The sequence below is a fragment of the Leopardus geoffroyi genome, chromosome A1, assembly GCF_018350155.1.
Source record: "Leopardus geoffroyi isolate Oge1 chromosome A1, O.geoffroyi_Oge1_pat1.0, whole genome shotgun sequence".
Lineage (NCBI taxonomy): Eukaryota > Metazoa > Chordata > Mammalia > Carnivora > Felidae > Leopardus > Leopardus geoffroyi.
The window spans coordinates 181,811,486-181,838,282 of NC_059326.1; the positions used below are offsets into that span (position 1 = coordinate 181,811,486).

The following is a 26,797-nucleotide window of genomic DNA, read 5'->3' on the forward strand; positions in this document are numbered from 1 at the left end:
TGAGATCGTGACCTGAGCTGAAGTCAGATGCTTAACCTACTGAGCCATCCAGGTGCCTCTCTCATTGCTAGAATTTTAAAATGAAAGCTTTAAGATCTCTGCATGTGTCTATGTTACATGCATCTATGTATGTGTGTTATAGAGTTGTGATATTTTTCTACCTCCAGATGGCATTGCCAAAATTGATTTGTAAAGACAAACAAGCATTTATATAAATCAAGTATACTCTCATAAATATAGAAACTAACCCAAATGATTTTCAAGTTCGTGTGATCTAGGATAACGTTTGGTAAATAAACGCTGATTTAAGTTTGTTGGCTTAAGTAAAACAGGCATGTCTTTAGAGTTATCAGCATTGGATATAATAATACTCTTATTCTACCTAGATTTACTGAAAGTCAGTCTTATTCTGTCTCAGTTACAGAATTTGTCAACAAGAAAAATAACAGATAACAAGATGAAGGTTAGACATTCAATATCATAAAATTTTCATAAATAATCTAAACATAATTGTTAACAAGTAAGGTATGTAAGTAATGAAAAAGTTTTTAAACCTACTTTTCAATAATATTTATGCTTATGGTATGTCTACTTAAAAGTAGTTTCCGGGGCGCCTGGGTGGCGCAGTTGGTTAAGCGTCCGACTTCAGCCAGGTCACGATCTCGCGGTCCGTGAGTTCGAGCCCCGCGTCGGGCTCTGGGCTGATGGCTCAGAGCCTGGAGCCTGTTTCCGATTCTGTGTCTCCCTCTCTCTCTGCCCCTCCCCCGTTCATGCTCTGTCTCACTCTGTCCCAAAAATAAATAAACGTTGAAAAAAAAAAAAATTTAAAAAAAAAAAAAAAAAAAAAAAAGTAGTTTCCAAAATCTTTTTGGTAACTGAAAACTTTAAAAGTATACCGAGTTAGGTTAAATATTGGATATTCATTGAATATCTAGATTTCCAAATAAGATAAAATACTGAAACATTAATTACTGAACATAGGTTTATCTACTTTTGGCTTCCTTTATTGGTGACTCCTGGTACTTTTACAGTCACACACAAAGCAGTGAAAGTTCTGAGTTGCCCCGTACACATGTTCTGGGCTGAGATGTAACAAGGCAATGCCGTGCCTTCTTTTTTCAGTGCTCACATTATAAACAAGTCCTTTTCATGGTCTGTTTGGTGCCACACTTTTTTACATTTTTGTGTTTTTTTCTTGCTGATTTTGCTGTTTTAAATGACCCCCCCAAGCACATAGTTAAGTGCTACCTGGTAATCCCAAGTCTAAGAAGGCTGTTTTGTGTCTTATGGAGAGAATACATGTGCTAGGTAAGCTTTGGTCAGGCAGGAGTTACAGTGCTGTCGGCCATGAGTTCAAAGTTAATGAATCAACAACATATATTAAATGAGATGTCCTTAAACAGAAACACACATAAAACAAGGTTACATATTGATCTGTTGATTGGCTGATGAAAATGTTGGGACTTGAGGCTTGCACTTATCTAATCCTGTATTTCCCCTAGAGGCAATGTTCTGTACTTGCTAATTCAGTGTTCCCAGCAACTTCACAGAACATGACTGCCACAAATAAGGAGAATCAACTGTTATATTTATTTATTTCCCCATGTTCTTGATATTTTATTCTTTGTATGATTATGGCCCTATATTCTTACATTCTTTATTAGGATGCCTACTTTTTTTTTTAAGTTTTTTAAATCTTTATTTTTGAGAGACAGAGAGACAGAGTGCGAGCAGGGGAAGAACAGGGAAAGAGAGAGACACAGAATCCGAAGCAGGATCCAGGCTCTGAGCTGTCAGCACAGAGCCCGAAGTGGGGCTTGATACCACAAACCATGAGATCATGACCTGAACCAAAGTCAGACACTTAACTGACTGAGCCATCCAGGTGCCCCTAGGATGCCTACATTTATAACCCATTTTCTATGGAGTTGAATATGGTATGTAGGTACACAACACACACACACACACACACACACACACACACACACACACACACAAGCAAATATCCATTAAAATACCTCACCTATAATATTTTGACTTATTTATAATTTATGTTATGTATGATGATATTTTATTTATATTAAATTGATCTTTTCACAATGTATTTTTAAGCTGTTGGTTTTTCAGTCAAATGGGACTCATCATATTATTACTTCCCTTATACAGGAATACCTCATTTTATTGTGCTTCATTTTACTGCACTTCACAGACAATGCATTTTTACAAATTCAAGGTTCATGGCAACCCTGCATTTAGCAAGTCTACTGATGCCATTTTTCCCAATAGCATTTGTTCATTTCATGTCTCTGTCAAATTGTGGTAATTCTTGCAATATTTCAAACTTTTTCATTATTATTATATTTGAACTGTTTCAGTCTCATGATAAAACTTTAATGGATGACGAGTTGCTTCTTGTGGAGGAGCAAAGAGGCTGGTTTCTTGAGATGGAGTCTACTCCTTGTGAAAATGCGGTAAAGATTGTTGACATGACAAAAAAAAGCATTGAGATTATTGTATCATTAACTTAGTTGATAAAGTAGTGGTAGTGGTAAGGTTTGAGAGAATTGACTCCAAGTTTGAAAAAAGTTATACTGGGGGTAAAATGCTGTCAGAGTCACAAGCCACAGAGAAATTGCTCAGGAAAGAAAGAGCGCAGCAAACGGCATTGTCTTATTTTAAGAAATTGCCACAGCTACCCAACCTTCAGCAACCACCACCTTGATCAGTCAGCAGATATTAACATCGAGGCAAGACCTTCCACCAGCAAAAAGATTATGACCCACTGAAAGCTCAGATGATGGTTAGCATACTTTTTTAGCAATAAAGTATTTTTAAATTAAGATACGTCCTTTTTTTAGACATAAGGCTATTGTACCTTTAATAGATTACTGTATAGTGTAAACATAACATTTATACGTACTGGGAGCCCAGTAAATTCATTTGACTTGCTTTATTGTCGTATTTACTTTATTGGGGTGGTCTGTAACTAACCCTACAATATCTCCATATTTTCTTAACACCTCATTAAAGTGCTTGTTCTATTTGTTCATCCTGGCTTACATAGTTCTAATGATACAAAAAACCTCTGCAGACCACTTTTATTATTTTTTTTGTAACTGTTTTGTAATAGTAAACTAAGCTATTCAAAGATATTCCCACTCAATTTTCCAAATGAGCTACTCAAAAATTTAAATAGCATTTTATAATTACTTTTCTTATTCTATGTTACAAATATCTCATTGATTTATGTACTCCAGGACTCGAAAACCAAAATCTATATCCAATGATAGTTGGCAAACATTGGTAAGCATGCTATTCACACTTCAGTACAAGTGACAACAGGATTTAACAAAAGTTTCATAATTTAAAATTGATGTAATTAATTTACTAGATCATAGCTTATCATATCATATTCTTCATAATAAAACTTAGACTTTCTCTAGAATAATCCCATACTTTTACTTGTTCAAAATATTTCAATTAGTGGATCAGTATCTGGAATAACAGACTGGACTAAAAATTAAGGCTTTTCTCCTTTTTAACTATGCAAAGATGAGCAACCTCTTGGGACCTCAGATTTCAGGATTAAGAGGACTTTAGTTTTATGTTAAATAAAATAATTTACATTGAGAAAAAATTTTAAATGTAGTACATGACATGTATTTAATAACTGTTCCTATCTACATTTTTAACCCTTCATAACTGTTTTATTAAAACACCACACACACATTATATATTTGTTCTGGTTACATAAGCTCTATTTTAGTCTTTAAATTTTCAAGGAAATATTTTGTGAAATATATAATGTTGTATGACTATATATTGGAGAATTTGGAATATTTAAAGAAAACCTGTTGTAAATCTCACGACATTAACAGGCATCTCAGGTATATAGTGTCGAAAACAAATATCTCAAAATGCTCTCATCTTAAAGGTTAGATGTTAAGTATTAAAATCTGTTTCTATGCTGGCAAAAAGGAAAAGGAAAAAAAAAGCTCTGTGTATTACTTTCATCATGGTGCTAATAGTTTCAGTGCTTACACAGAAGTGCATTTTAAACTAGAGGGGAAAAAAGGTAATCTTATTTTTAAAGAGAGTAGGTCACTTATATATTCAGTACATACTGATTATTACAAAACCTTTAAATGGGAAGCAAAGTGAAAAATGTCAACTTGTATTCCACTGATAGGGAATTAAATCCACACGTCACCCACTGCAGGATATGTTGCTGAAAACACAGCCTTCGTGTAGATCTGTTAATTATCCCAAAATTTCTACCTAAAGTACGGTTTCAATTTATTACTATCAAAAATTGAATAACATTGGTTCTACCTAGCCCTTACTAATGGCATTCTTTCAAAAGATCAGAGTTTTTCTCATGATTTTTAAGTTCTTTTATCTTCATTTTGTAAATAGTGAAAAATAGTCAAAAACCCCGTATTTTTAGTGACGACAGAATCACATCTTGTATCTCATCCTAGCCTGGTTGAAAGCATATATGAGTGTCTATGAGAACTATGAGAATCTACATTTAAATCTAATGTTTTCTACGAATTCAACAGGGGGTAAACCATTTTATACACTAATTCCAGTTAAGCAAAAGAAGATGCATAGAAATTTTTAAGGCACTGATCTACTAACTGAAATATTTTGAGCAAGCAAAAATAAGGCATTATTCTTAAGAAAGCCTATGCTTTAGTATGAAGAATATGATCTCATAAGCTATGATCTAGTAGTTAATTACATTATGATAAATATATGTATTGCCTCTTATGAGGAAGGAGAGTAGTATTTAAAATTTCAGTAATAAGCCTGAGTGAAAAGAAAAAAAAAAATTTAAAAGCCAGAGAAAGTATGGATGGGAACTAAAAACTTGGACAAACACTGGTTTATGCTTACAAAGCCCATTGCCTAGTTAGGCTACTCTCATTTATTCTATTAGGGCTGGACATGACACTTTAAATTGAACAGCAGATGGCAGAAGTCTTATGAAGTTCTTTGCTAAGTAGGTAGGTATTTCTTGAAAACAGGTTCAATAGAATGTAAACTACAGTGCCAGACAGTTAGCATGAAGGACTTGAGAAAGTTGACAGCAGTTTTCTGCAAGCCAAGCCCTGTCTCATAGACTGGATTATTTAGCCAGAATTCAAAACATTTGTGGTTGCAAGAGTCAATTATCTTTTTTTTTTTAGTTTTTATTAATGTTTTATTTATTTTTGAGAGAGAGAGAGAGAAACAGAGCGGGAGCGGGGGAAGGGCAGAGAGAAAGAGGGAGACCCAGAATCTGAAGCAAGTTCCAGGCTCCGAGCTGACAGCACAGAGCCCAATGCGGGGCTCAAACTCACGAACTGTGAGATCATGACCTGAGCTGAAGTCGATGCTTAACCGACTGAACCACCCAGGCGCCCCAGCAAGAGTCAATTATCTTAACTAAATGATGGCCAGACCTAATGAGAGCACTGAGAAAACTCAGTGAGTTTCCAGGCCAGCATGCTAGGCAAATCACTTATATCCTAAGATTTGCTTTTTATTATCAACGTGGTTCCTAAAATCATGTAGCCTTTTCTCTCTTCCTACATTGATACAATAGTCCTCATTTTCCATTTCCCTGACAACCATGTACCAAAGACCCATCATTTCCAGGAAACTGAGTCAGATAATTATATTAGATGATAAGATTAGGAGGATGAGCAAGAAAGAGAAAAAGAGGGAATGATCATTGAATCTAACAAGGTCAAGAAAACCCTCTAGGAACCTGAAATATGGGCCTTACTCTTCATGGTAGGCTCTATTCTTCCAGGTCTGGCTCCATCTAACCTACCTGCAGTGTTCCAATCTATGACTTGCTCTGGAAGAGGATAAATGGGTTACGTAGGATATATCAGAGTCTTAGGTCTGTTTTACCATACCCCTTCCCATTTCTGCCAAAATTGACAACTCTACATATAGAATGGATTTCCTAAGTACTCAATAATGTCTCCTTAAGAACCAAAACAATGATGGACCCACGTTTCCAAGAAAAAAAGTGGTACTAGGGGATATTTCTAGAAATGGATAGCACCTGGGTGGTGGGGCACCTGGGTGGCTCAGTCGGTTAAGCGTCCGACTTCAGCTCGGGTCACGATCTCGCGGTCAGTGAGTTCGAGCCCCGCATCGGGCTCTGGGCTGATGGCTCAGAGCCTGGAGCATGCTTCCGATTCTGTGTCTCCCTCTCTCTCTGCCCCTCCTCCATTCATGCTCTGTCTCTCTCTGTCTCAAAAATAAATAAAACGTTAAAAAAAAAATTAAAAAAAAAAAAAAAAGAAATGGATAGCACCTAATCTATGTGTTAGGGTCCTTAAAGTCAGAGATGTACTCTAATAAATTCAAGCCTTCCTTACACAACCCAGTTTGGATCTGACCTCCAAGACACTAGGAACAATTATGCTTCAGAGATAGTTAAAGTGTGCTGAGCATTATCCCACTGAGTGCCTTTCTCGCAATCTAAAAATAGTGTAATCCAAAAAGAAGTCACCATTACCCTAATAGAAGATTCCCTCAGCTCAGACCACATAACCAAGAAAACATATGGGGACAGCAAGAAAAAAATGTGGAAAACTAGTCATAGTAGAAAGGTAGGTTTCAGACAGATTGCTTGGACTTCAGTTTCTTTACCATCAAAATGGAGCCAAAACTGCAGATAACATTCATTTATCTCTATGTGTCTAAGTGCCATGCTAAGTACCTAACTGCATCATCTACTTTACTTCTCACTACAGCCTCATGAGATTCCCATCCAGGCATAATATTATATGCTCTGTAAGTACTTTCCAAACTCACTGTTCCAGCCAGGCTGTCTGATTATTGCATTATGCACATCCTCTTCATCAAAGTATCCACATCATCGACCTTGCCCGTAAACCCATTCTCACTTACTTCGCCACCTAAGAACTTCCCTTTACTTTCTGCCTCATTTTCACAGGAAAAAGAAAACTAAAAACAAAACAAAACAAAACAAAAAACACAAATAAAATCTGCTAGAAATAAGAAAAAAAAGGATAGAAAGGGAAGAAAGAAGAAGAAGAAAAAATTTAATCCAGATACCTTTTCCTTTTATCCATCTAGTCACTCATAAGTCTCTATCTTAACTGTTCCCCTATCTTATCCTTGGCTATAATATCTGCATGAATACTCAAATTACTAAAATTATTCTATAACTGAGGTTTTAGCTAAGTCAGATGATCCATCTCCAAATTAGAGTTGCAAAATGTATTTTTAATTGTCCCCATAGAACCCTTTAATTTTCTCACCCCCAAAGTGCACTGTCTTGCTGAGGTGTGACCTGTAAAAATATAAAAAGCAAGATCTGAAAAGCAAAAGACTGGAGAAAAATGTATGCAGAAGGCCTAAGAAAAAGCCTTAGGAAGCCCTTTGATATATGGTGCTAGATGCTGTAGAAATATATTGAAAATACCAGTTCAGGAGCAATAAAAACACAGAGGATTTTACTAGGAACATCAGAAAGGCTTGCTGGTTTCCTTTTTGCTTGTTGTCTTATGGCACGTATAGATTAACAACATTAAACACATCAAGGGGGCCAAGTTTTTCTTTCAATGCAATGCTATGTGGCCCAACTGACCACAAACATCACCTTTTATTTCCATGTGTACATAGCAAATGTGAAAAGTTTGATGACCAAATTATTTGTAGAAGCCAGCGGATAAGGAGGGGGTACCAGAGGGGACACATCCAGGTAGAGAAGAGGCAGATACATGACTGAAGAATTGTAGTCATTCAACTGGGTTGGAAGAGAGAGACAGACAATAGCAGATTTCAGAGAAAGAAAATGACAGGACAAATTACTTTTGTCCCTAAGGAAAAAAAAAAAAAAAAAAAAAAAAGAAGCCAGTTTTTCTACACGGAGCTGGAAAAGCCCTATTTTGTGCTCTGTATCAAAGCACTTTGGTCAACAATACAAACAACATGAGGCAGAGCAAAACACAAAATTGTAGCTATGATTCCACTCACCAAAAGGGTAGATCTTCAATGTGCAATTCAGCTGGCTTTACAGGACTGCTCCACAGCAAAGCCAAGCAACAAAGCAAGCCCCAGTCTTCTTAGGCAATAAAAAGCTGGATGTAACTGTTAAAAAAAAAAAAAAAAGAAAAAGAAAGAAAATAGATAAGATTCAAATGAGCACATAAAAAAAGAATAAAAATGCAAATAAATACTATATCTCCTCAAAATGTAGGAAAGTTGGAATTAGGAGCTACATAAGCTAAATTGTACACCTTACCCTTGAGAATATCTTTCATCAGAGAAATGTAAAATATGGTTATAAAACCTATTAATTAAATCAGTCATTTTGACTATGGCACACCATTATCGTTAAGACAAAATTACCACAATACTATACCCATTCGTTATCCTTTAAATCTGATGCTGTTTATAATATAAACACTGAAATATATAGTATTACAATGGGAGAATAAGCACATCTTTCTAGCAATATACAGATTTGAAGCTTGTTCTTTACATTTACAAATGAATTATTTCATCTTTAAATATACAGTTTACTCATCCATACAATCTAAGCATTATTTTGCCAACCTTTAAATTCAAATACTTGCTAATTAGTGCCATGGTCAATAGAACGCAGGAGTAATATTATATCACAGGAAAGTCCCCTGACTCCAATATAACTTGCTTTGGGCAAATAACCTAAGCTTTCATCATCTAAAATGGGGATATAATAGCACCTATTTCATACAAATGTTGTGATGATTAAACATAAAAATCCATCAAAAGCACTTAGTACAGTGCTTGGCACATAGTACCATTTTAATACACATCACCTGTCACTATTGTCATTGTTGTTACCAACACTCCAATGTTATACCTGGAATGTCATCAACAGAGATTTTGAGCTCGCCTTCTAATGATGAACTCTTTTGAAAAATACAAACATGTCCTCTTCCCCCAAAAAAGTCCACATAATTAAATGAATGCACACTAAGATGTTTGTTTTTCATTATGTTCTCTTCTCCCCTGGCCAGTAGAACTGGGGCCATGAGGGAGGCAAAGAGTGATTTCCTAAGTTCACAAAGGGATTGGTGTTAGTGCAAAAAAGAAAGAGAGGTCAACAAAGAAGGAATGACAACAATGGAAAACAAATAGCTTTAATCACTTAGTTTTGCTCAAGTCATTCTGATCTTGGACACTAAATGTGTATCTCTAACTGTAAAACAAAGGAGTCCTTCCTAAACCAGCATTTCTAAGGCAGGATATTAGATCCTCTGGTGAGCTGGAGCTTCAGTCTGGCTGAGCCTATCTCCAGCTCCCATATAAGGCCACAGCCGGATAACACACTCCTGGACACCTTCCTCACAAGAGCAAACAATATTTTCAGGCTGGTGACTCTATCCTTCCTGACCACTCTGACAATCCTCCTTGTCCTCCTCAAAGACTCTTGGAAATGTAGAATCAACATTAGGTGCTACCATACTGATCTTGCAGACAGTTAAGAGGGCTTGTCACAGTACAGTGGAGAGTATGGAATTTAAATCACAGCAGACCTGAGTTTGAACTGTGACTCTGTCACTAATCAATCTCATACCAGGTTCTTCAGACCCCCTGAGCCTCAGTCTTCTTAACTGTAAGATGGGAGCAGAGGAAGAACACCTATTAAATTGAGTAATAAGGAAAGAAAATATTTCTGGCACACAGTAGGCATACAACAAATGTTAATCACAATTTCTGCTTTCCTTGTTGTGCTATCTTCCTTATTTTGGTAGCTTTATAACCTGATTATAAGGGAATGATACAGAATATGTCTAATCAAGACTATGTCTTTAAAAGACAAACTGACAAGACCAGACAGAATTGTAAGACCTTATGTAAACTTGTTTTGTTTTTCTTTTCTTTTCTTTTTTCAAGTTTCAATTTGGCAATCAGAGCCCAGCAAAGCAATATGGTTCTTTGATTTCTTTCTTAGAAACTCTACAGCCTTTATTGTGTTTGTATCATACAACTTTAGCACTTGATTATATCCTACCTTGTAATAATTAGGTGTCCTTATAATCAAGTCTGTTTACTCACTTGTGCAGTTCTGATCCTTTAATCTCTCCAGAATATTAGTTTTTAATGGTATAAAAAGCCACAATTTAACAATTTTATTACTAAATAAAATTGTAAGAATATTTTGAAGAAGATTCACCAATGGGTTGAATCTAAAAATTGCTTTCATAATTAGGAATGGCACAAAATCATACAAGTAAGCCTCAAAAGTACAAAGAAAGCTTCTATGCCTTTTCATTGACTAGCTGTGCAGCCTTGGACAAGTCACTGAGCTTCATCTTTGGACCTGTAGATGAACCTACACTTGAGTCAGATACTTGTCTTAGCTAGCTTAGAAATTTACTGAAGAATTCTCTATAATAACAAGACTATAATAACAGCTATATATTTTAGGCAAGAGATCTGGTAGTTGTTTTGTTATTTTATATCATATTAATTATAAATTCAAAAGCCTGCTGCTGGAACGTAAAATAAAAACAGGTATAGTCAGTATACATAGTATATTCAGTACAGAGTAATGATAAACTTTCTAGGCTCAACAGTTAAACTGCTTGTGTTTAACTTGTGACAAAAACAATGAATGGCCATGCGACCCAAGACAAGTTTTAATCTTCTGCATTCCTTAGAGTCTTAGGGATAATAATAATATCTAACTCATAGAGTTATTATAAAGATTACATACATAATTCGCTTAATGAATATTCCATACTAAATGTTAGCTATTATTATTTTTTATTTTTATTTGTAAAATAGAATTATATCAAAATCCACTAATTCCTAACATATGAAACTCACCCCCTATTTTGTTATATGTATTATGGATATTTGTCAAATGGATAAATGGAAATTATTTTTTGATCAGTGTATGTCATTCATCAAATATTCAGTAACAAATGATGCATGCTTTAAGGCATACATTTATTGCCAATGTTACTATTTATTAGGCTTTCATCTGTATTAAAATAGATCTGATAAGACATGTATTGATTGAACTTAAATATGTTATTAAATTATAATAAAACTAACAAACCTAAACTTAATTTTTTTCTGAAATGTATATTTCTGTTTGACATTAAACATGGGATTTTACATAACTACAATGAATCCTATACTTTCAAATTTTTTTTGTTGTATCATTGTAAAAAAATTGTATAGTTAAATAAAAACAAACAGAAAAATCATTTGAAAGTACACTAGCCAGTGATAACTGCTGCTTACATATTGGTGGCCATCATTCTAGATATCTCTCTATAAATAAATTCACCTGGAATAGACAAAACTATGCATAAATAGGACAATGCCAGCCATCTTTTTTTATGCCAAGCCCTTTCCTACACGAGAAATGCACCTTCTAGATTACTGAGGCAGTTAATCTGTGTCTCCTTTTGATTCAATCAAATCATTTTAACTTTTCATTTAATGTTTATCAAAAATTTGAGAATTTAAAGTGAGCTATTTAAATTAACTAAATGTTCCTGACATCTGAGAAATAATTTAGGAACGTCTTACTTTGCGTCTTTTAGATGGACTTTTCTATCATTAAACATACAAGTCAGAAAAATTAAGCAAATATCAGTCTCCCTATTCCATACAATAGGAAGTGCCACAAAATGAAATGATATAGACAAACCTATAAAAACCAAACAATAGGAATAAAAATTGCAAGATGTTGTTATTTTCATTCAAAGTACCGTTCTCTTAATAGAAATTAAGTTTATAGGCTTAAAAGAAATGTTAACAATCTTCCCCTTAGATATAAAGAGAGTGATGGTACTGTGTGAGAAATGGGAGATTAGTAAATGCGAATGAACTGACTTCTTTCTAATGAATAAAAATAAAGATTTCAGAGACATAAAAATATGAGCATGTGAGTTCCATTCCACAAAGCAGGAAATGAAATGATGAGTTAGACTGAATGACTTACAGCATGCTCAAGCCTCTCTGATTTTTCTACTGTTCTTGTAACTGCTTAGGAACTGAAGCCTTATTCAAAAAAAGGAATATTCTAAGTCCAAATAAAAGATCTCTCTATTCCTTAATTAGGAAATTTGATAATGGGACATTTAGACCAACAATAAGATAATTTTATAACACTGAAAATTATGGATTGATCTGGATATACTAAAACCAGTCAGCTAGTATCATTTACTTATTTATTTGACCAATACTTAATTGAGTGGTTCCCAAATATCAGAAACTACATCAACCCCTGGGTATATACTGTCCAACAGGGTAGCCACCAGCTATGTGGCCATTGGCTATTGAGCACTTAAAATGTGGATAGTCTGCCACTAACAATGTGTAAATGTAAAATATGTATGTGATTTCACAGATCTAATATAAAAAAGTAAACTATCCCAGTAATATTTATATATTGGGGTACACACTGAAAAATACTATTTGATATATTGAGTTTAATTAAATATATTAAGAAAATTGAGTTCACTAGCTTCTTTTGACTACTTTTAATGTGCCTACTAGCAAATTTCAAAGAACACATGTGGTTTGCATTATATTTCTGTTGGCCCTTCTCTACCTGATAACAATGGTTAATAAGGAAAACAAGTCTTTGTATTCATGTTTGTATGCTTATAGTCGGGTAATAATTCTGTTCAAGGACCCATGTCACATGCTGAGGAAGGTGCATTAAAGTATTAGGTGCATGCCAACCCCTGAAATTTTGCCATCTAATAACATGTATCACAAAGACATGAAAAGTTACATAATCGCAAAGCTATTAAATCCACTAACCTAAAATATAACACTGCTTTATGCAGAGAAATCTTTCTAATAAAGTTATGGTTGTTCAGTACATCTCATTCCTTTTATCACGAGGGGAGCATTAGGCCGATCTGCTGTTCCAAACCTACTGCTGGAGTTGTGGATGTGTTCCTCGGGCTTCAGAAGAGCAACGAGGAGCTCATATTTTATTTGCTTTTAATGGCAAATTTGTATAGTGGATCAAGAGAGCGGCCTCATCACAAATGCTATTTGAAATTCACTGATATCCCCAAGCTAGCTAAGTTGGATCTTAGGAGGGAGCCAGGAGAAAACATTTCAAAACATCCGGAGGTCCCCAAAGCCTCCCTAAGGATCTGAAGGCCCACTGTGGTTGTGACAAATAGATTACAGAACTGTCAAATATATGTTAGGGATTAATTAGCAGAGTATTATCTTTGGTGGCTCTGACCAACATCACAAAGAAATTATCAGCAGCCATATAGTAACAACAAGGTGTGCTTAGAATAAATTTAAAATAACTTATCTCTCTTTTTACGGTATGTTTTATACCCGCCAAAGCCATTCCAGGCCAAAGAAGTCTTCTTTTCTCACTATATGGAATCTTTGAGTATTCACTCTTTAGGATAACATTTGAATTAATTTAAAACATTGTATCTCTCACACAGAGATTCCCACAATAATCTGTCAAATCCAGGCATAATTTTGCTCAAAATAAATGGTTTCTATCATAGAGATGCACTACACTAATCAAAACACAATCGTATTTTCAACATTCAAATGCAGGGTCTGTGGTCCAAAGCTTATGTTTGAAGGTTTCAATAAAAGGAAAAAATATATATAGAAATTTAAAAAGATACTCCATGTAATACCAATTCATTAAGCAATTTTGAAAGGGTCAAATCTTATTTTTCTTAAGGGTTATCTGATACAGAAATTACTGGGGTTTTATAAAATATGCACTCTGTCCCTGCTCATTTTCTGAATGAATAAATATGAGGCCAATTTTATACAGAATCACTTCAACTTGAACTAATAATTGTGTATTACAGCCTAGCATGTTTCAGAGGGAGACATATAAAAAGGAAGGCAAAAAAAAATATTAAATCGGTCACTAATTATAATTAATTCATAGTCAGTTGAGGTTTATTTGCTTTGCCTAAAGTAAATAATAGAACTCATATGGAAGCCCAGAGTACAAGCGAAAGAGTACCATATCATATAACGGCTATTTTTATTTGTTGAATAGCTTTTAGGATGCAATAGACTGTTTTTCAGGATAAATTGGTGTAAGCAGAAACTTGTAGATCTCACCAGAAACTGTGAATCTCTTGCTGATTATTTCCTTTACTTTGAGGAATGTACATGGGACCTTTTGAGAAAAATTTTAACTCATTAAGGAAAAATAAAAACTTGCTGAAAGACATTGCTTGAGATTTGATTTATACTGAAACATTCTGGGACATTGGATTTGCATGGAAACATATAATGAGATTTGTGAAATTATCGTCATCTCTTTTTAGTTATGGAGAGATGGAGAACTAACCCATGGAATAAGAATGCTTTTGAAGTCATAAAGAAGAGTCTGACCTTGGTATATGGTAGCCATCTCTTAACTGATGCTCCAACCTACTCAGTTTTGTGATATAGTAATTATCATATCTGATCTCTGTTCATGAGTAAACTGTTTAATTGTTCATATCAACTATCACCCACAATACCCTCCAATGGTTACTCGGTTATTCATCCTACTCACTCCCTGCTATGGGGACAGTGGAACTTCTTTCTGCTCACTCATGGTCCTACATCCTCACCACTCAGGGAGGATTACTCAAGGTAGCACATAAACAAGTGATCAAGTGAGCCAAGCACCTAAAACTTTGTATCAACAGTCATCACCGGTGAGAGCATGGTCTGGAATGCTGAATAACCATAGAATACAAATAGCCATAGCATTCCACCAAAAGCCATAAAACTACAAAAGGAACCAAAGGAAAAATCTTGGGGTGTTCGGTTTATAAGGAATTTTGTTGCCAAATACATGGACAATGACCAGTGCTGGTCTATGATAAATTTTCACAGTAAAGACAAGTAGGAATTTGTTTTGCAAGAATCAATACAGCAATCCATCCCACTGGCATACAAACACTTTTGAAGCACTTTATCAGCACTCAGTTTGAAATGATCAGTTTACTAAAACTTATAACTGATTTATATATTTCTATTAAGAATAACTGCCAGTGGACTTCTATTTGTCATCACATTATCAGCCATCACTATCTTTTACTTGGGGTTGGCTGAAAATAAGGAAATTGCATTTCTTTAAAAAATAGTTCATATTTATCCCCTCCACTAACAGTACTTATACAGAGGTGTGTACATATGCACACTTGTGCACACATACGTACGTACACATCAACTCAGTACAGGTCATTAGAATTGGAAGAGATTTATTCCATATTCAGCACTTCAGAATCAGAGAATGCAAAAGGAGGGAGAGAAACAAGGAAATAACATGTGTTTGCAATATTTTGAAAATTAAAAATCCCATATACCAAAGGTCATACAGAAACAATTGTACTTTTGGATTTCCTAAAAGTACAATCAATCTAACATGAAGCTGTTAGAATATTAAAATAAAAGGTTATGTGCTAAATTTTTAATACAAGTAATTTTAAATACAAGTAATGCTTGTTTTAATCATAGTGCTGTCAGATCTAATGGCATCAATAAAAATTGAGGATGCATCAATAAAAATTGAGGATGCATATTCACAATCAAGTTCAGAGGTGAGATACTCATTGTATAAGGTGGTAGTAGAATCAATGCCTCTCTTGAAAAAGAAGAAACAAACAAACAAAAAAAAACAAAACAAAAACCAGGTTATTTACCGTGTTAGTATCACCAACCTGAACTCTGCCCGTGAAAATATAATTTTTCCATTAAGTGTAAATATAAACACCCTCCAAACAAGAAATCAGCATGATTACTACATTAAAAAACATAGATTTCCCCCAAATAGTTATATTAAGTAGCAAACAAATGTTTTATCCCTTGGCGTTAGCCTCCCCCAATTAATTAAAGATTGGCACAGTCTAAGAACTAAATTTATTTTCAATTAAAATAAGAAGTCCGTATGCCATGATAATTTTTTGTTACTATTTCTAATGTGCAAAACAAAGGTTTGCTGTTAGCATTGAACATAGTAATCAAAACAAATCCTTTAATTTTCAATAACTGTAAGGATACTTGAAGAGTCGTTCTCCTCGCAAGGTACTACCTCAATGGTTAATCCTATTAAGAACTGAGCCATGCACCGCGACTAAATCCTCTGGGGAATTTGAGGCATCAAAGGCTTACTGCACACTTAGAAGGCAAGGACTTTTGTAAAGGGCTCTATTATATGAGGAACAAAAGAATACCACTTGTGTACTTAAATATCATCTGCTTTTCCTTCCAAAATACTCCATTTTTAAGTAAAGATATGTGATTTAAATGTATTTAGAGTTTAGCTTTTGGCACTACTCTCGTTTCTGAGTAGAAGTGCCATCTGTGGGCCCCATGGCTCACGCATAATGATATGCTTACAAGCTGCTTCCCTTTTCTGCACAATGTACCCTTTTCACTTTAACATACATTTTCCATAAATTTTTGAATAACAAATTGGGCTGAGGAAGTTTGTTGAAACGGGACAAGGAAAATGCCTGTAGGCTAAAAAGCGGTGATTTTACTCAAGAAATTGGTGCTATGGAAAATATCTACTCCACCTGCCCCCACCCCGAAACATCTATCTTGAGCTGTGATCCTCTAAAATTGCAAATTAAAAACTTCTCCCCTCGAAATATTAGGTCTGTACATTAACTTGGGCAAAGAGCCCACATGCCTGCCATCCATTACACCTGCTGGGTGACAAACAGATGAGAGTCATCACACAGACTCCCAACGTTTGATCTCCTGATATCGCCAGATGTCCCCCATTTACATCCAAACATAACCACAGTCAGTAATGCAAGTAGCCCGGCTGGCATTTAATAGGGGGGAAAAGTGGAATTCTAATCTGAAATCCTAACTATCCAAATCTTTCAGTGTGTGAACATATACACTATTAAATATGCTTCAATGTGTCTAACTTACTGGCTATTAAGAGAACTGATCTCATTGTAGGCAGGCGAGCTGGTATGGATGGGCAGATTTTGTACCATGTTTCAAGAGAAGACCCGCATCTTGCCCCATTTGGCTCCCAAATTTTTAATTTAAACAACAAAATTTACCTTCACATTATCTGCTAAATTCTTAAGTACAGTAAGAAAAATCTTGCTTGTTTGGCTACATTTAGATACACCACTCACTAAAAGGCAAATTAGTAAATTAGGGTAAACAGACAACAAAAGTCAAGGAAGCCATGGAAAGAGTAAATCTTCATTTCTTCCTTGCCTCCTTCCCTAGTCTAATACTAGTGAAACAACTTACTGCTAAAATTCAACTGGAGAAAGTAAAACAAAAATATCATAGGCACAGATATCATGATATCTTCTGAATGAGTCTCCAAGGTTGAGACCCAGAAACTTTAATTTTTTTTTAATGTTCACTTTATTTTTGATAGAGAGAGAAAGAGAGAGAGCAGGAGTGAGGAAGGGGCAGGGAGAGAGGGAGACACAGAATCCGAAGCAGGCTCCAGGCTCTAAGCTGTCAGCACAGAGCCCAATGTGGGGCTCAAACTCACAAACTGCGAGATCATGACCTGAGCCGAAGTCGAATGCTTAACCAACTGAGCCACCCAGGTGCCCCAAGATTCAGGAATTTTAAAACACACTTGCTAATTTTCTTGAAATCCGTTCTAGACCTTCATTATGGTAAATCCTGCCAGTATGTTCAGGAACTATTCATGAAAACATGACTTAACAGCTTGACTTTTTGAGACTTTCTTTCCATTCTTTGTTTCACACAGAAAATATTTATAGTGTGTCTACCCTGTGCCTGGCACTGGACATTTGGTGTACAAAGAATCTGTAAGGGACAAGGTTTTGTCTCAGCAGTGTTGATACATGGCTCTAGTACAGACAGCAGGCTCTCTAATATGAGGGCAGAGAGATTCTTACATAGGAACCAAAAGGAATGAAAGAACCCAGGGACACTTTACAGAAAGGTACAACGTGTCCACTGATTGTACACTTCAGGCAGATCTGGGGAGGAAGAAACCACTAGACCTCCTACAAAAGATGTCAGCATCTATGCCCAGGAGGGGTTCTGACTCTTTTTAGGGGAAGGAGTTTGAATTTAAGCATTAAGGAGAAAGCTAGGAAGATTGTAACTTCTTTTTGCATCTTCTCTCTTCTTCTAGCTTCCTCTTCCCCTGTGATGAAAATATTCTGTTCAGCAAGGATGTCATTGAGCAGTTGCCCTGGACCCCCGGCGCTCTCCCCGTCTCTCTGTTCCATCTTCCCCATCTCCCTTATCGCTATGTGAAATTATTGTGTCCATTTGTTTATCCGTCTCTTATCTGTCTCCCTACATCCATGCAGACGCCTTGCTTATCATTCACCTGTCCCCAGGACCTAGAGCAACACCCAGCATGAAGTGGGTATCCAAATATGTACAAATGAAAGAATTAATGAATAACATATAGTTATACTTTAAATTTCTCGATCCCTCTGTCACCAGACATGAATTGTTTTTCGATGTATGTCCTTGGATTTATAGTATTAGTGATTTTTTTCATTTGATATCCAACTTGATTCTCTTCTAAGATTATTTTGGCCTATCTGCTATCCAGCTTTATTCATTGAGGATGTTTACACTTGGACTCAGTTCAGCAGCAACCCATTTTTATACAAACCTAATACATCTTCAGCCCATCTCTCCTATAATTTATAAAATATCCTATTGCCCCTTAGCAGGGGCAGAATTCCAACCCTTATTCAAATCTTACACTACATACTAAAGAAGCATAACCAAAAAAAAAAAAAAAAAAAAAAAATCCCCTCAAAGGAAAAGTACCTGAAGAATTTCTGTCTCAAGGTCAAGGCAATAGAGGATAAACACAGGCCATCAATTCAGAATAAGAGGAATTAAACATTGAAATCATTGATTTAAGGCTTTTGATAACAATGGCAAAATATTAAATCGGGCTTAAAATTACTAAGTACTATCGGGTCGCTTTTACTTTAGTTTTTTCTTGAGCTGCTCAGCACATGTCTGCAATTTCACGGCACCTACTAATAGAAAGTGAGCTCAGAGTCTATTGACAGCTTCATGACAAGTCATACTTCACCTTCCATTGTCCAGTCTTCTTAGCTGTTCATTATCTTGACTGCTGTGCCTACGAGATAATGATACACTCTGCTTCTACCCCTGACTGGAACACATTTTTGCTCCAGGGTTCCTTTTAATTGAAACACACTGTCGGTATTACTGTTTTTGGTGCAAAAGTAAACACATTTAACACAAGAATTCAGTTTGTATTTGCTTCACCAATAGAAACTGTGTAAAAAGTCACCTGCCTCTAGAAAAGTGACTGAGTGATTCTTTGGAGACATTAATATTTTTACTCACTTCTTTTACTTTCATTACCATTTGTCACTCCTGGGGATGTGATAATCAATTATCCCTGCGAGAAAAAATATTATGACCATCCTTACCATTTCTCTGAGTGTCCCAAACCCATCTAGGAAGTATTGAGTAATGTTTCATCAACCCTTAAGCATAAAATTGACTGAAAATGCTTTAACTCTAAAAAAAGGGGTATAATAAATTGTGCCTGTTAAATTATCTGTGTCCATTGTAAATCCCATTAGGTAGCCGCCAACTGACTAGAACAGAATGGCCCAACTTCAGGAGTAGTAGCAGCTGAGCACGGCCAAGATGCTGCTCTTGCTAGCAGACATTCTGGGAATTTGAACTCTTTCGAGAAAACAAATGAATTCTTTCTACCAACCGATACATTTCCAACAATAACTACATGTATAAAGAGGATTAGGGTTTATTTTCTCACCATATGGCATCAAAAAAAGAAAAAAAAGGATGACACACTAACCATATAAGAACCATGCCACATTAAACACTGTGCACGTCTTCATGTTTTCCCATTCAACTGCTACAATCATATGTCTGGTGTTAGAACTCTCACCATTCCTACTTCACAGATGGGAACATCTAGGCACAGAATTACTAACCATACTGTCCAAGGACATACCATACAACTGGCCCTTGAATGTGGATCTCATACCAAACCCCAGGTTCTCAGATACCACCGTTCTATAATGCCTATTCTCTCTGAGTTCTCTGTAGTTAAAATATGGAAGCACTCCCAATGAAGTCGTCTAATGACTGTTGTGTATTCTTATATTCAAAAGTATATGGATTTAAATTTTGAAAATATAAAATGGATTCACAAACTACTCAAAATTCAGGTTGACCTAAGATATGTTTGTTAGTATTCCTTCCATTTATACATTGTTACATGACTTGCCTTTTCTTATCACTGTGGTCAACACACTTTTTTTTTTTCTTTTTTGCCTCCACATATTTGGGAAGGGGGAGAAGAAAGAAAGAGTATTTACTCTCTCTCCCAGGAGATTAACACAAATGTGTGTGTGTGTGACGGGGGAGGGGTCTCGGCATGTAAGAGAACATGGAAGGGGATTGATAATTTACCACTCTTAGAAGTAAAATGGTTCTCGGGGCGCCTGGGTAGTTCAGTTGGTTAAGCTTCTGACTCTTGGTTTCAGATCAGGTTATGATCTCACCATTTTTGAGTTTGAGCCCGCATTTGGCTCTGTGCTGGCAGCACGGAGCATGCTTGGGATTGTTTCTCTCTCCCTCTGTCTCTGCCCCTCCCCTGCTTGAGCTCTTTCTCTCTCTCAAAATAAATAAATAAATAAATAAACATTAAAAATTTTGCTTTAAAAAGAAGTAAAATGGTTCAAATATGTTAAAATGCAAATGAATCTGCTGGGAAAATTTAGAATTTTAGATCACAAGGCTCTCCCTAAGAGATTCTGATTCAATAACCGTGAGTTAGGTCTAGGGGTGTCTGGGTGACTCAGTTAAGTGTCTGACTTCAGCTCAGGTCATGATTTCGCAGTTTTTATGAGTTTGAGCACTGTGTTGGGCTCTGTGCTGACAGCTTGGAGCCCAGAGCCTGCTTCGGATCCTGTGTCTCCCTCTCTCTCTGCTCCTTCCCTGGTTGCAGTCTCTCTCAAAAATAAAATAAACATTAAAGAAAATTTTTAAAAAACCCAGAAAACTGTGAGGTAGGTCCAGAAACTGAATTATTAACAAGCAGCAGCAAGTGATTCTATTAGATATTTCATACCTATGCTGTCCAATATGGTAGCCATTAAGCTTTCAAAATGCAGCTAGTCCAAAATGATGGGTACTGAATGTAAAAAAATACACACTGAATTTCAGAGACTCAGTATGAAAACTAAGATATAAAATACTTTATTAATAATTTTTATGTTGATTACATGTTAAATTATACTGTTTTAGATATATTGTTTTAATGCAATATATTACTTACAATATTTTACTTGCAATATATTACTTGCAATATTTTAAAGCAATAATATTAATATATTAATATATAAGTTTAATGCAATATATTACTAAAATTGATCTCATGTATTTCTTTTTATCCTTTTTTAAAGTGTGGGTACTATACAATTTTAGGGGCGCCTGGGTGGCGCAGTTGGTTAAGCGGCCGACTTCAGCCAGGTCACCATCTTGCGGTCCGTGAGTTCGAGCCCCGCATCAGGCTCTGGGCTGATGGCTCAGAGCCTGGAGCCTGTTTCCGATTCTGTGTCTCCCTCTCTCTCTGCCCCTCCCCCGTTCATGCTCTGTCTCTCTCTGTCCCAAAAATAAATAAACGTTGAAAAAAAAAATTTTGAAGTGTGGGTACTATACAATTTTAAATTATATATGTAGCCCATATTGATATTTCTATCAGACATTATATTTCTATGTGGACTTATTTTTCTTTTGGGCAACATTGGTTGATACATTTATTCCCAGGAAAAGGTCATAAAATAATTCTAAGTTAAAACAAGGACCAATGTGCATATGATAAAAATTTTAGTATGTAAGATTTCTTTGAATACTTTTAGAAATCTGATAAACATAATATGCATCAGTCATTCATGAATTTATATATCAAATTTATGTTCTTTGTGAAAAAAAATAAACAACAACAACAAAGACACAAAGCATTCACTACCTTCAACCAGCATTCAACGATTATCAAATCCCATGTGTAGCCAGTGTTTGCTTTCAGTTATCAACTTCCTCAGAGCATGATATATTTATGTTTGTGTATTTGTATGTATGGACACTATTTATATAGCCCACCACAAAGCATGACCTTTCATTTTCTGCCTCATCTGGCAGTAAAATTGTTAAATATAATCCAGTATTATTGTAATTGGCAATAACTGTATAAAGAGACAAATATATTTGTATGGGTGCGTGGCAACATAATAGTCCTTGTTCAATATTATCTCTATTGACCAATGTATTACTAATTCTAAAGAGCTGACATAAAGTTTCTGAAGTCAGCATCTGATGAATTACTACCTATACTCCTAAATTATCCATTATTATTCTACTAAGGTGAGGCCCATATATTTATTCCCACAGCATTTTATATGTTTTAATTATGATAAGCAAATTCCAGTCTTGACTTTCCTGACTGATATGCCATATACTTGTATTCTGATGATAGATTATAGCAGAGGTCCCCAAACATTCTTAGTTCATGGTACCCTTAGTGTCTTGATAATAATTTTATGGTGCCCGTAGGACAAGAGAATTATGTAACAGTTTCAGTTATTCAGTAGTTAGGCCCAAACAGCTTAATAGTAGTAGTTTAAGCAGACATCACTGGCTTTCCTTTAAATATTTATAATATCTCATAGTTCCCAAATAAACTTGCTGAAGTTCACACAGTTACCTCAGCCCAGTTTGAAAAGTGTAGGACTACATAGTCTTAAATGGTCTAGAAGGTAAAAGGCAAAATTTTGTACCTTCTAAGGGAAAGAATACACGTAATACTAATAGCTATTTAGAGCTGTGCTTCTTTTAACACATTTTTAATGTTTATTTATTTTGAGAGCGTGCTAGAGAGAGAGCGAGCACCAGCAGGGGAGGGGCAGAAAGAGAGGAAGAGAGAGAATCCAAACAGGTTCTGTACTGTCAGTGCAGAGCCAGATGTGGAGTTTGATTTTACAACTGTGAAATCATGACCCAAGCTGAAATCAAAATTTGGACTGAGCCACCCAGGGGCCCCATAACACATTTTAATTACTAGAGTTTATAGAAAAAAATTATGTATTGTACCATTGGATAAGTGACATTTAACATAGGCATTTATCAGTCAATCAGTTGATCAGTCAATAAGTATTTATAGAATACTTATCACATATCCAACTCTTTACTCTCAAATAGCTTACATCCCATAATTCATCTATAGCTATATGTCAAGGTCATGGTTCTCCATATTTTTTAGAAACTGTCCATATGACTCAAATAAAAATCTCAAATGACTAGTATCAACTAAATTCTTCTATTTATTACATTTATTGTGATTATTATTCATTAACCTGTTATTAAAATTACTTGTGATAGCTAAGAAGTTCTATGAAATTCTGAAAATACAATACTTTCAACAAAATATTTCTCTCATTTTAAGAGCACAGATAGAAGTCATATCTCAAACAATGATAGCCTCAACAAAAATTAAAAATTGATTTTCAACTTCCAGTTTCCTTTCTGTTATGTAAGTTCTTTAAAAGTAACCACTCTATTCTAACATCAAGTAAAAATCTGAACAAACTGAAAGAAAGATCACATCTCTTCTTACATATATCAGAGAGTGAGGTCAAAGGTCAAACCACTGTCCTCAAAAATTAGAAAAACAGACAAGCAGATACAGAGAATCACAACTTACCAGACCAGAAACCCACAATAAGAAATTTCCATGGGAACCAATGCCAGGATTAGAATATCTGACTGCAATCAACAAATTCCTGGAGGCTCAGTGTGGATAAGTCTCAGAGTTGAAAATTTCAGGGCACTCAATCATAAAGATCCTCACACACCTTTGTGAGGTTTATCTCTAGGAACTCTATCAGTTCTCACAGTGAATATAGGAGAAAAATGTCTTTGGCTTCTACCAAGGGGAAATAAAAGGAACCATTTTGAAATATTGCAGGGCATTCTGTACTTCTTAACAAGGCCTGACCTCAAGAGAAAGTATTTTACCAAAGCTTAACCTGGCAGGGGTCTATCAGAGCCTAATTTATCTGTGGGAAGGGAAACAAACCAATTTTAGTCTCCTCTAGCCTCCCATGTAGGGAAAGAGAAATACCCAACTCCAGCCCTCACAGGCTTCCATGTGAACAGAAGGAAACACACACCTCCAGCCCTCTCTAGCCATCCTGTTCCACCTAAGATGGGAAACCTGAGAAGCACTGGTGAAATTCACAGCCTGAGTTTACGAAGACCTAATCACAGAACCATAGAACACTCCCTCTCCCCTAAAACTCTACTACTACACTAGTAAAGATCTATTTACCACAGTCCCTTTTATCCAGTACATTACATCTCCCTTTAAAAAAAAAAAAAAAAGACATACTAAAAGGTTAGAAGATATTCAAGAGATTAAATAGACATCAGAACCAGAGTTAGACATGGCAACAATGTTAGAATTATTAAATCACAACTTTTTAAAATTATGACTTACATGCTAAAATTTTTCATGGAAAACATAGACAATATGCAAAAATACATGAATCAGGTATGCAAAAAGGTGGGCATTCTAAGAGAATTAGAATGCAATGTTAGAAATCAAAAACACTAACATAAATGAAGAATGCTATTGACTAGCTCATTAGCACACTGGACCCAACTGAGGAAAGAATTTCTAAACTTGAGAATATGACAATTGAAACTTGAAGATTAAAAAGCACAAAGATAAAAGACTAGGAAAAATGATAAATAAATAAAAGAATATCTAAGAACTGGGGGACAATTAAAAAGGAATAACATACGTGTAATGGGAATAACAGAAAAAAAGAGAAAAGAAGAAATACTTGAAGAAACAATAATTAAGAATTTCCCCAAATTAATGTCACATACCAAACCACAAATTCAAGAAACTCAGAAAATACCAAACAGAATAAATGTCCAAAAAACTGCACTTAGACATATAATGTTCAAACTTCAGAAAATCAAAGATAAAGAAAAAATCTTGAAAGAGGATAGAGGGAAGGAAAAAAAAACACTCTACCTATACAGGAGCAATAAGGATTTCATCCAACATCCCCACAGAAACCATTAAAGGATGAATTAGAGTGAAATACTTGATGTTTGAGAAGAAACAAAAAACAATATAGAATTTCATAATAAGCAAAATTATCCTTCAAATATGAAGGAGAACTAAAAACTTTGTTAAACAAAAAGTGAGAGAATTTGCCACCAGTAGACCTGCCTTGTAAGAAATGTTAAAAGAGAGAAACAAATGTTTCAGAGAGAAACAAAGAGATATAGGTTAGACACATGGATCTACATAAGAAGAAAAGAATTAAAGAATGAATAAATGAAAATAAAGTAAAAAATTAATATCCTTATTCTAAATTGATCAATAACAGTTTTTTCAAAATAATAATAGCAAAAATGTACTTATGTATACTTTTATGTATATATGTATATATGTATGTAGTTTGTTCCTTATGTATATATACATATATACATATGTATGTATTTTGTTCCTTATGTAAGCTTATGTATAAGTAAATGAATGACAACAGTGACATAAGGAACTGGATGAAGGAATTAGAAATCTATATTTTTAAGGTTCTCACAATACTCATAAAAGGACATGTAGTTAATTGAAAGTGGACTTGGATTTTAGAAATGTATACTGCAAACTCTAGGGCAACCACTAAAAAAATAATGTGAAAAGAAAGTCACAATTAATATGGTAAGAAAGGAAAGGAAAGGAAACTATACAAATGTTCAATTAAAACCACAAAATTCAGGGGCGCCTGGGTGGCGCAGTCGGTTGAGCGTCCGACTTCAGCCAGGTCACGATCTCGTGGTCCGTGAGTTCGAGCCCCGCGTCGGGCTCTGGGCTGATGGCTCAGAGCCTGGAGCCTGTTTCCGATTCTGTGCCTCCCTCTCTCTCTGCCCCTCCCCCGTTCATGCTCTGTCTCTCTCTGTCCCAAAAATAAATAAACGTTGAAAAAAAAATTTAAAAAAAAATTAAAAAAAAGAAAATCATAAGAAAAAACACATTTGCAATATTGTACTGTATCTGTCAAAAAAAACAAAATATCCACATATAAGTGGACCTATGCAGTTCAAACCTGTGTTGTTCCAGGGTCAACTTGATTTTGAATTACATGAAAATGCAACTTATCAAAATTTCCAAGGGCAACAAAAAATGTTTAAACTAAAATTTGTAACACTGAATGTATATATTAGAAAAGAAGAAAGATCTAAAACCAATAATCTAAGCTTCCTCAGGAAACTATAAAAAGAAGAGCAAATAAAATTATAAGTAAACAGAAATAAATAAATAAATAAAATTAGAGCTTAAATAAATACTGAAAATAGGAAATCGGTAGAGAAAATCGACTAAACCAAAAGCCTTTTTTTTTTTTTTAAATCAGTAATGTCAGTAAGTCTCTAGCCATGCTAGCTAAGAAAATAAGAGAGAAGACCCAAACTACTAACATTAGAAATGAAAGGGGATATTACAGATCCTATGGACATTGAAAAGATAAATAAAGCAATAATATGCATAACAATATGCTCCCAAATATGATAACCTATATGAAATGAACCAATCCCTTGACAGGCACAATCTACCAAAACTCAGACACACATGAAAAATATACAGTCTGAATAGATCTATGTTACAGAAACTGAGTCCATAATTAACAGCCTTCCAACAGAAAACTCCAGGCCCTAATAGATTCACTGTTGAATTCATTAAAACATTTTT

The 26,797-nt window shown here is 35.2% G+C and overlaps 1 protein-coding gene across 14 annotated transcripts in view; it reads right to left on the reverse strand.

Annotated features, from left to right (window-relative positions):
• The window catches only part of TENM2 (teneurin transmembrane protein 2), a 1,977,527-nt gene that overhangs the window by 1,143,733 nt on the left and 806,997 nt on the right, over positions 1 to 26,797 (reverse strand). For all 14 annotated transcript variants that reach the window (XM_045502305.1, XM_045502315.1, XM_045502361.1 and 11 more), the window contains one exon: positions 8,008 to 8,121. The gene's annotated coding sequence lies outside the window, so the exon portion shown is untranslated. The remainder of the gene's footprint in view (positions 1 to 8,007; positions 8,122 to 26,797) is intronic.